Below are 8810 nucleotides of genomic sequence, written 5' to 3' on the forward strand. Positions count from 1 at the left end.
AGCCTGAGTCGCTCTGGGTATCCTGACCGTGGGAAGAGGAGTGAACCCAGGCTCTCTGTGGACTGGACCTTCCACTGCTGGCTTTTAATCAATTTTGATAAGCATAGAAGGAACACACCTGTCTTCCATCCTGCCCCATGGCAGAGCCAGAACTGAAAGAGCACTTTCAGTGAAAGTTTTAGTGAGCTTTGGGGACAAATTCAGCTGCTCTTGGGACTGGGGGTGCTCAGTGTGGTGTGAGCACCTTCTTCACTCAGTCTTCTTGCTCTGTAGGGTGGCACGGCTGGAAGAAGGGTGGAGCCCGGACCTCCCAGGCTGGAGCCTGCTGCTGGATTCCAGGCCCTGCCTCAGAATTCCCCACACTGGCAGATTCTCTTTTGAGGAGAGAAGTCAGAGCCGGAGACCAAGCTTCCCAATCTGCCAACCCAGGTCCTTGAGGGCAAGGTATGTGTGGTCCTGGCTCCCGGCTGGCACTGGACAGCAAAGCAATCCTAACCAGAGCCAGGCCACCTGCAGGCAGGCTAGCAGTGGGCATAGCTCTTCCTGGGAGACCCCTTCACCAGGCCCAAACTCACCCAGCCCCTGAAGGTCTCAGGGAGAGGTGGGGTGCAGCCTCAGGCCCTGTCCCCCAAGCAACTCAGCATTTCCTCAAGGATGGTAGCAATTCACACCCTTGGGTGATGCCTGAGCTGAGAGAGAGATGGGGGGCAGTGCTAGAGAGGGAAGCACGAGTGGCTTGTCAGCAGGGGTCGGGGCCTTTGATGCCACGAACAGATTGGGAGGGGTAGGGGAGGAGTTGCTGGACAGAAGAAGTATTATGATTGCATGCTGCAGGGGGTGGGGGGGTGGGGGGAAGGCAGTGTTAGACCTCAGGAGACTGGCGTCCCAGAGAGAGGAATGGGTACCTATGGCAAGAGTTGGGGGCATTAGTTGCAGAGAAGAGAAGGGGCCTGAAAGGTTATGGAGGGATTTGAAGCCAGAGTTTAGACCTGCTGTGATAACAACAGGGAACCATGGTAGCTTCTTGAGCAAGGGAGTGGCGGCAGGGAGGGATGCTGGGCTTGGGGATGGGCTCAGGAAAGGGGGAGAGATGAAGATGGGTTATTAATACAAGTCTCTGCACACACCCGTGGCAAATCTTTCACCCACTGAACGCTTGGTTTCCCATTCATTTACTAAATTAACCTTAAAAGCTACCATCACAAATTGCATTTCAAATGACGTGAGAAAATGCCCACAGTGTAACACCGAGTGAAAAAACAAGAAGTCTTTGAGTACGCGCATTATAATCTCGATTTTGTAAGAAATGTGAGGTGTCTGTGTTTGTTGGGATGCAACTGCTCAGATCGTTTTAAGACGAAGATTGTTTTTTTCTTTTTCTCTTTCATTGCCAAACATCTTCTTTCATCTCCTGGGAAGATTTCTACCTTAGCCCCTGCTGCCCCTAAGGTAAGAGGAACTAGTTTCCGGTTACAAAAGCTTTAGCCTCTGGATTTTGTGGACTTCCAAGTTCATTGGGAAAAGACAAGAGCCGGGAGTGTGTGGCAAGGAAAAGCGGGGTTGGAGGGGTTCCCTCAAACAGAGGGATTCTCTGGGCCTGGGCTGGGTGAGGGGACGTCAGGGACCCTGGAGGCCCCAGGGGAGGCCCGAGGTGTCAGTGTGCACAGGGGCCTCTAGGGTCTGCTGCACAGGTGCCAGTTTTCAAACTCTCCGAGATCCCTGCATCCCAAAGAGATACACACGGAGCTGCAGAGCCATGGTTTTGCTCCAGGGTTACTCATGTGGACGAACGTAGGTGACTGGTGACCCGGGGCCCCTCGACAGCCCTCCCCACTTATACATCTTGGCACTGTATGAGATCCAGAACCAGGGCACCATCCAGGGGTGGGGGAAGCTCAATCCACCCTGAGCTGATTTACAGCCCAAAGAGACATGCTATTTCCTATAGACCCAAGTTGGTGGCCCAGAGGTCTCCTCATCAGACATGCTAAAGAAGAGGAGAGGAGGGCAGGGGAGGGTGGGGGAGGGAAGGGGAAGGTGAGGAGAGGAGAGGAGAGGAGTCTGGAGAGAATATAACAACTCTTATCAGCTACTCTTTCTGCAAGTGGAGTTATGGTGAATTTTTTTCTTAATAGTGAGCTATGTTTTTAAAAAATTTTCTACAGTGAGCAGATGCAAAACTTAAAAATTAGAAGAAAAACTAACCCAATCAGGAAAGCTAGTTCTGGGGAAGCCAGGCTTAAGGGGACAAGGACAGAGTTGTATTGCTGGAGGACCTGGCTCCCAGGGTGGCTTCCGCATTGTCCCCAAGGCAGAAAGACCCAAGGCATTTGTGTGGCAATTGCATACCACTCACTCCTCCCTGACCAGCTGCCACCCCCTCCTCCTGCTTTCACTCACTCCTGGAGGCCAGGTGGTGCTGCCATAATGTTTCCAATTATAGGTGTCATTACCGGCCAGCTGAGGGGGACGAGACTGTGTAATGCCCACCAGTCTACCCCAGACCCCATTCATCCAAGTGAGTTTAGAGCTCAAATTTCTTTCAAGACAATAGGAACATTCTGTATTTTTTCAACTCCTCTCTCACACTGATTCCCTATCCTGCTTCTCTTTGTGGGTCTCCTGCTCCTATAAATGGCACCTACATCCTCCAGTATCCTGGTTACAGGATTCGTCACAATCTTTTCAACCCTGATAATCAACAAGCCAGCAAGTCCTAAGAATTTGACCTTAAAATCTCACATTCCCAAACATTTTCCTGCCTTTCAATTCCCTCCATTTTCCCATATCTGGCCTTTTCATATTCACTGCAGTGACCTCTTAGTGGTCCCCTGCCGCCTCCCCTGCCCCCCATCCACCTCCCATAATGTCACCACGAAAGAGAAAAATACTGGGATTGTGCTTCTTTATTCAAAATGACTTTGACGACATTGTCCTTCCCTCCCACCAAAGCTTATGGGATAAAATTTAAGTCCCTTTTCCTGCAGCTCAAAGTCCTTTGTGATCAGCCCTGCTCCCATGGCAGACATTATTAATTGATCACAGCACTCTTCCCTCCGCTCATCCAGGATGCGGCTTCTGCTTTGTCTTTAGGACAACGTATCAGGCACCCCAAAACAACCGATCACAGTTGGCCATCTCGAATCCACAACTCACCCAGATATCAATGCTTCGCTCTCTCTTGCCCACCCATTCTCCTCCTGCCATGTGGGATGTGTTGACACACTCACATTGGAATAATCAAGGAAGGTTTGATAATGGGACACCACACAGGTATGGGCAGTCGAGGGCTACCCCAAGGGATAGTACATTCTCAGGACCTTGAATGGAGGGGGCTGGGGGAATGAGCACCCTGGCCTTGTTTTCCTGCCTTCCTCACATCACATACTGGGCTCCCTATTGCTTGAAGCTATAAAAGGCTAGAGGGCTAGATAACCCACTGCAGCAGCCCTCACAGGGCAGAGCAAGGCTCAGGGTGGATCTGCGAGATCTTGGGGAAATTCCGGCCCACAGAAGGGCGACCTGCTCAGCCCCACAGATCAGAGAGAAGCCGGCGAGGCTCACGGATGGGCCTCTGAGTGTGCTCATTCTCACGCCCCTGTTCTTTTCCTCTCGCAGCTCCCTCTGCCATGGTGACTTTCGCATCAGCTTCACCTGCCAACATCACTGGAGCTGGAGCTCATCATTTCTTCCCTGGGGTCCTAGCGCCAGGCAGACGCATCTGGGGAAGGAAAGACATAGCCATTGCTCCCGTTTGCGGGACAAAGACCTAGAAAGAAGCTGAGAGGGCATTTTTGATCCAGGATCTCCTACATAGAGCCCTCATCTCCATCTTCAGCCAAGTCTCTAACTTTATTTCTCCTCCTTGTGTGGCCTCCTAACCATTTCTGCTCCAAAGGGGCAAAGGAGAAAAACAAACAAACAAACAAACAAACAAACAAACAAACCTGTGCCCTGTTGGCCAAGTGAAGGAGTCAGAAGTGTGAAATTTCTTAGCTGTTTCATGCCTGGTCTAAAAATTATTTAAAATTTGTACTTTACTCCATAATATATGTGTCTTTGTTTTGATATCAGAAGAATGGTTTAATGCTCCCAGCTTTATGTAAAACTGGTGCTTAAGAAACTGGCCTGCCTCTCGGCAGCATCGTCTGGTATCTGGCCAGTGAGCAGACCGCCACCTAATCCCGTCACTGCCGCTCAGACCCAGTTCAGTGGGTTTGAGAAGAACCCTCACTAGCCTGTGGCAAGCAGACTTGCTGCAGGCTCTGAGGATCACTTTTCTTCTGCTGCCTTTAGGACTTCGTCCCATCTGATCAGTGATTAATCACAGAAACTTATGCAGCTACATCTAGGGACTATAAGTGGGCTGGCTCTGGGTGAGGAAGGACTCTGATGCCAATTGACCTGTCCCTAGGCCTTTGTCCAGTGTGCTCACTTGGGCCTCTGAAAGTCTGCCTGACCCTCGGTCTCTTCTTTTCCTCTATCTCCCTGCCTCTGTCCCCTGTGACTTGTCATTGGACAGCTTACTATGCCAGCAGAATGCGAATGCTCTCAGAGTAAGTCAATTCTACTTAACAACCATCTTGAGAATCTGGTATGTGCCATGATCTGTGCTGGGCACTGGAAGTATCAAGGTGACCAGGACACAGTCCCTGCTATCTGGTCCTCACATATAGCTAAAGAGACTGGCATGTGACCTGTAAATGACTCTAGAGTTTGCCAAGAGCAGCCCTATAAGTAGCTACACAGACAGAACAGAAGGGCTAGATATTAATGTGTGTGTGCATCAGGGAAAGCTTCCTGTAGGAGGTAGGGGTAGAGCAAGGTTTTCAAGTGAAGATAGTGGTTTCATTCCACAGCTGCTTGAGTCTTCATTCAGGATAATAGTTTCTTCTCTCTGGCTGGGCTAGACGGGCTGGGTGATGCCCTGTTAGATCAAGATCCAGGGCTCAGCCTGAAGAAGAGAGAAAGTACTGGCAAAGTTGATGGATGGGTCTGGGTCTCACCGTGGTTCCTACCTGCATTCCATGTGGAATATCCAAGGAGGGTCCCAGAGGCCAAAGCCACCTTCCTCTGGCACTGCTGAGGGGAATGGCCCGAGAGTGGCACTGCCTGCCTTTCTCATTACCAGGATGGGAATTCCAACCAGCCTCCCTACATCAAGCCCTGGTAATCAGAATGAACTGCAGCACCTGAGAGCCCCAAGCCCAGCGGTGACTGGGGCACATTAACAAGCATCTCGGCTAGCAGCAATATGCCGCAACAGAATAAAAGCGCAGCCTGAAGCCAACCAGCGGCGCCCCAGTTTATTTCCGGTCCTTACCTAAGCCAACCTCATTAGTCTCACCCAAATGTGTTCCTCTAATGATGCTCCAGCAGAGGTGGGGGCACATGTCCTTATGGTCTGGGCAGCCGGGGCTCCTAATCAAAAGTAATAAAAAGAATTAAGAACAGCCTATTAGGCTCCTTTCCCCCTGCCCACCTCCCCCCCACCCCTCGCCCCGCTGCTTCCGGGCTCCCCATCGCTCCAGCCCTTCCAAACTGGCTCAGGACCAGGAGCGCCGGGCCCTGCAGCAACACCCAAGATTTATTCCGAGCATGCCGCCCTGGCAAATGGCGCCAATCCTCCTGCTCTCCGCCCACTAACGAACATCTGCTGGTGGTTCCTGGGAGTTCAAGGACTTTGGGAGGCAGCTTGGAGGCGGAGTAATCAGAAACTAAACATTGCTACCGCCTCTACTCCAGAAAGCCACGAACGAGTCCACCTCTGTGCGTTTGGGTTTATGTTCTTCCTCCGGGGATAGCCATCCTTGCTGCCCACCCATTCACTCTGCCAAGCCCCCTTGGCCCCGATACTCAGGTCTGTGTAGCCTCGTTGAGATGCCTTTCCTAACAGCCCTGGAGGCCAGGTCGGCCCCTCCCTGGGCTCCCTATCACAGCCTCTCAGGGAGTTCTCATTGTCTGTTTATTGATTGTCTCTGAAGCCAAGGGCTCAATGCCAGGCGTCAAGTTGGCCTTATTACAAGTTTTCTAATGAATCTATATGAGGTATAGGATGCTTGGAGTAGGAATTTCAGAAATAAACAGAACGTTAACATCTTAATGTCTTCCTTTGGGCTAAATGTTCACAGGGTTTAGCAGGCTCAAAGGTGGTCACCAACGCTTCCCTTCCTGAAGGCATTAGCCACATTCTGCTTTTACCCACAGGAGAGACACAGACGGCCAAAGGCTAAGCACCACCACAGTGATGGCCACTGCCCAAGGTCACAGCAGCAGCAAGGCTGATGATATTCTAGCCTTGCAGGCCTGGGGTGGTAGCATGGGTGAGGTGGAACAGCTGGGCTTTCTATAAAATTTCTGTTTCTGCATGGTCTTTGAGGATGATCGGCAGGCCTGTCTAATGACAGCAGGTGATGGGTCGGGGGTAAAACCTTTCGTTTCACTTGGGGCATCTCAGTTGAAGAGGGGAAGAAATTAAATCTCTCCTTTTCCTGCCGAAGGGGAGGGAGATGGGGAGGGTTTGTTCTGCTTAGGTGCAGGCAGTCGAGACTGAAGTGACGGTATCTTCAATAGCCTGGCTGAGTGTCGGTCCTGTTGGTGCCAGGGGCCAGGCTAGTCCCGGGAAAACAGAGGGCCCTCCCTCTTGGAATGCCAGGAACGACAGGCACCCTTACTATCTCCCTCCTCCACAGGTTTGTGCATCCAGGGTGGATGCCAAGGATGCTTATTCTTGCTGTCTCATCCCTGTGCAAGGGTCAGGAGAGGTCCACATATGTATTGGTTATGCACACACGTGCACACATATACATGCACATGAGGCAAAACCTCGAGAACTAAAAACAGTTTTAAACACTCAATATTATTCTGTGGCAAAGCACCAACCCTCCCGGAAGACAAGCAGAAGTTCATTCATTTATTGGTCCAGCAGGCATTTGCTCCAGGCCGGGGGCTGATGCAACAGCAGGCAAACTGCTCAGTGTCTTGGCCTTTGTGAATCTCTCAGGGTGAAAAGAGAATTAGACCTTTAATAAACACCCAAATCAAAGTATAATTACAAACCAGGATAAGTGCAATGAAGAAGTGCCGGTGTTATAGGAAAGTCCAGCAGGGGCCTGGCCTCGTTGGGGTCTGGGAAGGTGTCCCTGAAAAAATGGCATTTGAAGTAAGGGCTGAAGGATGTGTAGAGGTGCCTGGGTGGAGGTACTGGGAGGAAGAAGTGAGATTCTGGGAAGAGGGAACCGTCCTGGACCAGCGGGAGACTGACTGATGGAAGGGAGAAGGCCAGTGGGATGCGCAGTGCGGTAGGAGCGAAGCCCATAGAGGGAGCAGGGCGACAGCATAATGTGGGCGATTATCATGGCACAAGGGGCCACAGGATTAAATTTTCTGGCTGCGGAGTGGAGAACCATGGGAAGGGGCAAGAGCAGATGCAGAGGACAAGTTAGGACTCTTTGTACATCAGTCCTGGTTAGAGGCAGGGGTGGTAATAAAGAAACTTGCCAACAGCATTGTTGCCAGCAATGGGTGGTGGGTTAGCGAAGGAGGTACAAGAAAAGGTAGAGTCAGGGGTGCCCCTGACCGTCTGACTTGCATAAAGGGGTGAAAAGGAAAGGCTGGACAGGCCCAGGCTGAGTGCTCTCTAGGCAAGGGGGCAGGGCTGTGGTACCATCTAGAGCTACCAGGATTGAAGCTAGGAGCTGGGGAGGAAGCCAGAGAGGGCAATGGAGAGAGAGTCGGGGGCAGGGCTCCATGCCTGGCTGGGTTCTAGGGACACAGAGATCCTCGGCCCTCGCTCTACCTGTTCCTTGAGCACCATTCCCCTTTCCCACTTAATTCCAGGAGGGAGAGGAGCATATCTCAAACCAGTTCTAAAAACAAGCAGTCCTGTTTTTAAAACACTTACATGAAAAATGATCATTTTTTAGCTAAAATATGAAGGATAGTCAAAATAAGTAACAAACTATGAACACAAACATGAAATGAGATCTTTGAATGGAATAAACACTAGCTCACAATTATTAATGTGAAGAGTCGATAACCCCCCACAATGTAATGTCACAGGGGCTCCTGCTAGCAGATGGCTCCAGTCTGAGGCTTATCCAGGCCTGGGCCTCCCAGGGGTTCTGGGTTACCCCCTAGGATGTTCTCAAAGTGTGGTCCTGACTCAGCAGTACCTGGGGACTTGTTAGAAATGGTAATTTTGAGCTCCAGACGAGACTTGCTGAATCGGAGTAAGGGCAGGGCCCAGCAAGCTGTGTGTGCATGTGTGTGCACGCACGTGTGTATGTTTATTGAGGTGAGATCCACAAAACATAAAATTAATGGTTTTAAAGTGGACAATTCAGTGACGTTTACTGTACTAACAGTGTTTTGCAACCACCTCCACTCTAGTTCCTAAACAGTTTTCTCACCCCCAAGAAAACCTGTGTTTATTAATCAGTTACTCCCTACTCTCTGTCCCCGAGTCCCTGGTGACCACCAATCAATCTGCTCTTCTGTCTCTATGGATTTGCCCAATCTGGATATTTTATACAAATGGCATCACGCAATGTGTGGCCTTTCATGTCTGGCTTCCTTCACTCAGCATCATATCTTTATAATTCATCCATATTGTGGCATGCACTGATGCTAGATTCCTTTGTATGGTTGAATAATATTCCACTGTATGGATGGACCACATCAATCTGTGTTTTAACAAGCCTTCCAGGTGATTCCAATGCACCCTCAAGTTGGAGAACCACCACACAGCAGTACTGGGGACTGAGTCTCCAGAGGTGCATCCTCTCTCACAGCATGCAGCCCCACACCAT

At 50.6% G+C, this 8810-nt stretch overlaps 1 long non-coding RNA gene across 1 annotated transcript; it reads left to right on the forward strand.

Moving 5' to 3' along the window:
- Window positions 1-354: 354 nt before the first annotated feature.
- On the forward strand, window positions 355-3881 carry LOC120613863 (uncharacterized). Its single transcript, XR_005655790.1, has 3 exons — window positions 355-444; window positions 1420-1449; window positions 3619-3881. It is a non-coding gene; the product is annotated as an uncharacterized LOC120613863 (long non-coding RNA).
- Window positions 3882-8810: the final 4929 nt, after the last annotated feature.

The sequence above is a fragment of the Pteropus medius genome, unplaced genomic scaffold (assembly GCF_902729225.1).
Source record: "Pteropus medius unplaced genomic scaffold, Ma_sr-lr_union100, whole genome shotgun sequence".
Taxonomy (NCBI): Eukaryota; Metazoa; Chordata; class Mammalia; order Chiroptera; family Pteropodidae; genus Pteropus; species Pteropus medius.